This window comes from Poecile atricapillus, chromosome W, assembly GCF_030490865.1.
Source record: "Poecile atricapillus isolate bPoeAtr1 chromosome W, bPoeAtr1.hap1, whole genome shotgun sequence".
NCBI classification, from domain to species: Eukaryota; Metazoa; Chordata; class Aves; order Passeriformes; family Paridae; genus Poecile; species Poecile atricapillus.
Window position 1 is genome coordinate 14,837,898 of NC_081288.1, and position 6,000 is coordinate 14,843,897.

General features: G+C 41.2%; 1 protein-coding gene across 3 annotated transcripts in view; it reads left to right on the forward strand.

Moving 5' to 3' along the window:
• Window positions 1-5,684, forward strand: part of LOC131592434 (potassium voltage-gated channel subfamily A member 5-like) — a 29,739-nt gene extending 24,055 nt beyond the window's left edge. Inside the window, exons 2-4 of one of the 3 annotated variants that reach the window (XM_058863935.1) lie at window positions 460-545; window positions 2,353-2,480; window positions 4,908-5,684. The gene's annotated coding sequence lies outside the window, so the exon portion shown is untranslated. The remainder of the gene's footprint in view (window positions 1-459; window positions 546-2,352; window positions 2,481-4,907) is intronic. The other 2 variants (XM_058863934.1, XM_058863936.1) reach the window with 2 other exon arrangements.
• The last annotated feature ends 316 nt before the right edge of the window (window positions 5,685-6,000 follow it).

Consider the following 6,000-nt stretch of genomic DNA (forward strand, 5'->3'; position numbering starts at 1 on the left):
GAACTTCTTGTGTTTAGTTTATGGACATTGCTACTAGTCCTGTCACTGAGCACCACTGAAGAGAGCCTGGCATCAATCCTCTTGATACCCTCTTTGAGATATTCATATGTCCTTTCTTGACCTTTTGTGCACCTCAGGTAATAAGACAGAGTTAAGAAGCAAGATATGGAAAGGGTTCCTCTTGATTCATAGAGTCTGTTTAGAACAGCAGCAGACAAAGACAGGTCCAGGAGATTGCAGCTCAGGACAAACCTTACTCTAAAGGACTACTGACAGGTGTCTGACAGCAAAAACTTATTTAACTCAGTAGTACCAAGGAGCCTCTCTGTTAAACAGAAAGCTCATAGCAGGACACTGCTGCATTAACAAGATTTTCTCTGGCTGCTCCAATTCCCTTTAGCTTTTTTTAATTTTTTTTTTTTTTTTTTTTTTTTTTGGTAATCCTCTTTCAAACTGCAGCAGCATTTGTTGTCCTGAGGTGCTGACTCCAGTGGAAGAGATTTTAGTGGAAGCTTCTCCTGCAGTGCGCACAAGCTTCATTTCAGGTCAGTAATCACATCCTCCTCAGCCTCTCCTGGGGCTCTCACATTGATCATCCTCCAGCTGGAGGAATTGTCTGAGAGGAAGAGCATGACTGTTGTGTTAAGGTCACATTTCTAGACTGAGGGTGGACTGAGGGAAGCTTCTGCCCTTTGGATTCGGGGGAGGCCTGACATTTGGATGTGGTGTAAATGTGCAAGCCATCAGCCTTCCTGCTCCATCATGCACATCTGCCCCTCTCCAGGCAGTCAGTTATGTCGAGAAGGAACAAGAGGAGAGGGCAGAGCATGTGACGGGTGACTTGAGCTGGTGTTTGGGTTCTGAGCAACAAAGCCTCTGCTGGATGAGGCTGTTTCACCAACAAAAGGCTTATTGACTGTTCTGAGTCATCATCAGCAGTCCCTATGAAGGACTTCAGTTGATGTGACAGAGTAGGAAGTTTGCGCCAAGACAAATCTGGAGAGCAAAACATCCACAGAAATAAAACATGCTTTATGTTTCCAGTGTTACCTGAAGAACCAAATGGGAGCAAAAAGAAAAAGCAGGAGGCCAGGGTATCTAAAAACTTGTGAGAAGGAGCTATTTGATGTCCTTTGCTGAGTTTTCCTGTGAAAGCTGGAATAACACAATGGATCGCAAAGTGATCCTTCTGCTAAACTGACTCCAGAACCAACCTGACTCCTATCTACCTTCTCAGGAAAAAGGGCATTACTTTGGCTATATACACTCTAAGGTCCTGGAGAGCCCATTGCTTCATTACCTGCGTGAGGGGAATCTTGCTACTGAGTGGAATTCTCATACCCAAGTTAGGATTTTATTCCCCTTTCCCCAGATAAATGTTCAGATTTTTTGGCAAGATACAAATATTCTTTGACACCTTTCAATGAAGTTCAGTTTTGAAAGTGGCAGGGCAAAAGAGGAGGAAATATATAGAGGGAGATTTATCTGCTATTTTCTGGTATTAATTTTTTCTTTTTGAAGGGTGATATGGTGTCCACTTGCTGCTTGAAGTACTCCCTCTAGCCTAGAGAATATTTGCTTGATCATATGGAGTGAACCTTCTGTGCTCTTGGCTTCTGACTGGTTAGGAAATGCCCTCAGGAAAATGGAGATGAAAGTTCAGATACAGAGAAAGGAGGGAATTGTGATTCTTGAGCAGGGGTTGTTGCAACTCAGTGAGGAGGTAAGAGAAAATGCTTGCTCTGATCAGCCTCATTTCTGGGAGGAGGTAGAATTTAGGTTCCTAACTAGCAAACTCCATGTTACTTCTGGATTTAAAGAGAAGCCAGAGTCCAGGCACTTGGGAAACTGAATCCACTGGGAAGTGTGAGTGCAGGATTCTACAGCAGCAGACTGTACTGGGGTTTAGATGTTCTGCATTTTGGATCACAGTAGCTATATGTACAATTAGTAAGGATTTCAACATCTAATTCCTCCTGTGACCTGGCCTTCCTTTCCCACATCAGGGAACTGTGGTTTGGCCTTAGGAAGCACCCACCCTGGATGGCCAGCCTAGTGTGGCATAGAGGACCATATCCCTGAGGTGATAACCAAGAAATGTGTAAGAAGCAGCTCTTTTACTCATCTTAAATTACATTCACCTGTCTCTCAAAAGCCCTTTCTCACCTCACAGGTTGAGCCCTGTACTTTTACTGAAGGCTGGGACTTGCATCCAGACGTGTCCCTAAGGCTGTAAAAACAAGGAAGAACTGTAACCCTGACAAGAGCTGAATACAGTTTGCTAAGGAGGCTGCAGCAGCCAGAGCAGGTATGTGATAAACCAGTAAATTTTGTTGCCTCTGTGTTTTCCAGAGCAACCTGGAGCTCAAGCAGGAGAGGTGCTCTGCAGATGGCTCTCCACATCGTCTTCCCTAACACACCAGTGAGGCACGAGACCGGGGCAGAAATTCCAGTGTGGGGAGGGTGTGAGTCATGAGATGGTGAGTGAAGGAAACAGCAGGATAAAAATAACAGAGCCCAGTGTGATGCAGAATATTAATCTCTTGCCCTGTGTTATCCTCACTTGTATTACAGGCACCACTCTGCTGTAGCATAGATGCTCTGCTGCTCAAAACAGATCCCTCCCTGCTGCTCGCAAAGATTATGGCTCAGGATGCCAGATTGCAGGGACTCCTAATACTCATGCCTTTAAGTTGGCTGAAAATTCTTAATCAAGAAATTCCTGCTGTAAAAAATATGTAATCAAAGAGCATCAAAATGCTACATTTGTATTTTTCATGTTTACATGAAAATGTCAATTTAAGTTAAATTGACTTTAGCTGAAAAAAATTTATTTCTTCAAAATTTAAATGAGTGAAGTCCCTTTCCTTTTCCAACCTTCTTTTTTTCCCCTCTCACTCTTTCTTCCTTCAAAAGGAGAAAATAAAAGAGAAGAGTGTGAAAATACCATGAAAAACCCCCACAAAATTCAGGTTTGATTCTAGCTAACATAAATTACAAGGGAAAAAAATAGGAAAAATTGAATTGGTAAAATAATTTTTTTTTAAAAAGCACCAAATATTTTCTTTTGAGATGTGAATCTCTCTACTGAAATCTGCCATCAGATTTGCTGAGCTTCATTCTGAGATCACTCACAACAAAATCGGGATCCCTTCTAAGGAGCACTTTCATCTTAGCCAGTGTGAGGTTTCTAACCCAGTCCCCTTAACATCTCCTCTAACCACTGGCTAGTGATCTTCAGAGAGCTCTTGGGAACTTAAGAAGCCTCTTACTCTGATATCTTTCAATCCAGTCAGGAGTCTGGGCACAATAAAGACAGCAGGAGCTTTTCCTTTAACTTGAAAAGGTGCCAGCTCTGGCACTGAGGCTTCACTGCAGATTAACATATGGGGAGCTCTTCTGACAGAAACTGCCTTTGGTATTTCAGAGTGGGGAGAACGGTTTATTTCATTTCACACAGGTTCAGTTCAAAACCTTGCCAAAGGATTTCACTTGGCTGTTTGGTTTTTTTGTGGTTTGGTTGTTTGTTTGGTTTTTTTTGCTGGTGTTTTTTGTTTTTTTTTTTTCATGTAAGTCACCTTGGGCTTAAGTTCACCTTCAAGACTTTTGGTAAAACTGGGAACAGCCTTCTGAGACAGGCAGGGAAGTGGCTGTGTGGTCCCCATGCTGCAGGACTTACAGGGTGAAGGACCAATATTTGTAGAGCTCTCTCTCCTCTTTGCCCTTTCAGGGCTGCTTTATGAAGTGGAGCATTTGCACACATGCTGAAAGAAGGCACCATTCAGTTGTGATGGATTTAAGGGGAGTATGTGTATGCGTGTGTGTAAGAGCATGTGGTTCAGGTGTGCAGTTATGGTCAGAGTACTCCTTGCTCCCTTTCAGACCCTGTTGAAACTGACTTCTTTCATCCCACTAAGCTGAAAAATCCCTTTTTTTCTGCTTCTTTCTTTTCTATTTTGTCTTACAGAAGCTGTCTGGGAAGCTACTTGGGAATAACTTTTCTAGTTTTAAATACTCTTCTTAAGCAATCTCCTGTTATTTTTTACTTTTATATTTCCATCTATTTAACTTACTCCTGTATACCAAGTCTTTTTATATTTTCCAATGCATAAAGAAAGAAAGACTTATTTTGGAAGTTCTACAAAAATGGAAGTCATTGTAATCATGATTTGATGTCCTTGGAACACACTTTATTTACTATTTGTTTTTACTAGGACATTGTTTGAACATAACTTTAAGCCCAATAAGGTTCCAGGACTAATCTCCTGGGAGAAGATATTTATGGTCCATATTTTCAGAGAGGGAGATTGGAAGTAGAAAAAGGCTTAAGTATTTAGGCCTCGCTTCAGCTCTGAAGGCAGGGGAAATCTGCAAATAGTCACTTGACCAGTTGAAGTAGAGGGTGGCATGTGCAGATGCCCAGCTCCAAGGGGCACTTGCATTCCATGTGTGCTCATTCCAAGCAGAAACATGGGCCTCAGATTGTGTGCATTACTGCAGGGGAACTGACCTATTTTTCTAGAGAGGAAAAATCTACCATAAAAATCTAATTTGCAAGGGCTGTTTTTTTTTTCTCTAGGATATTTGGTTATGCAAACAAATTGATGAAGGAGAAACTTTCAGCAGGAAAACTGCTGATGGTGCTCAGTGTCATTCAATTAATTGTAACACGCTTGAAAGGAAAGTAAAATAATAATGCACCTTTCAGAGAATCAGAGGATCACAGAATGGCCTGGGTTGGAAGGGACCTTAAAGATCCTCTGGTTCCAACCCCCTGTCATGGGAAAGGGCACCTTCCACTTTGTTCCAAGCCATAATTTTGTGTCCACTGTGGAGCCTAATGATTTTTCCTCCTTAATTACTGCAGCTTTTTGCATGACACTCTCCTGATTGCCTTCCTCCTGCAGGCACTGACCAGTAGGAAGACACTGCTGCAGAGTCTGAAACCAAACCAGCCTATTCCTTGTTCTCAAGTCATCTTGGGTTGGAAGCTGCTGAAAACTTCCTTCTGGATAAATAACTGTGACGTCCCCATCATCCCCAGAATTGGATTTCTTCACTGGGATTACTGAAACACTGGTCTCCTCCAAGGCTTCTCTCATAGAGGAATTGTTCAGCTCCACAATAGGAGTGAGAAAAGTTTAAATGCTTTGGGGCTCACTCCCAGGCACAAGACTTTATTATTTGAACTTTTGTTTGGAAATAAATTGAGTTCTTGTCATAGATTGGGCATCTTCTCCCGTGGTTCTTACATATCAAACTTTCTCATCATTCTGGAAGAAGATTCAAGTGTTTGTTCTCTTTCTTTTATTGGCACTCATCTTTATTTATTTTGTATTCTTGAGATGTGTGGCATCTCTGGAGTTTGTATTTCTTCTTTTAGTAAAAAATGCTGTACATACAAGTCTAGAATGCATTTGAAGATTAGTCTAATTTTTCATGTGACTCTGACTTGAACATTTTTCTGTTTATGTTTATATTTCTATTTCAAATATGTGCATTACCTGTATTCTTTAAGCCTTTTCCCCATCTATAACTCAATAAAATAATGTCCACGTTCTTCAGAACCATATTTTGTGTGCCTGACAGTGATAACAGTTTCTGAATAATAATGATTGATAATTTTAAATGTGTTCATCTATATTTATATCTATTTCTATAACTATATCTGTATCTATATCTGTCTGTCACAACCTGAAATTCTTCTGATGTGGGATTTGAGATGGTGGAAAAATTACCAATGAGTGGGAGTTCAGCTCAGAAACAATTCTTCCTAAGTCTGTTTGGACTTGAAAGGTAGATTTTCCTGCTCCATAAAGGTCTATGTTGTTTATTTCAGTTCTCATCCATGGCTAAATTTACAACTGCTATTGCATGAATCAGTGGAGTGTCACCCATTTCACCAGAAGTTTGTGTGAGAACAGTACTTCCCTGTGCAGCTCTTGGAAATGGATACTGTAGGACCTGGCCCTGCCTTGTGAGAGTCCTTTAGGCAGATTC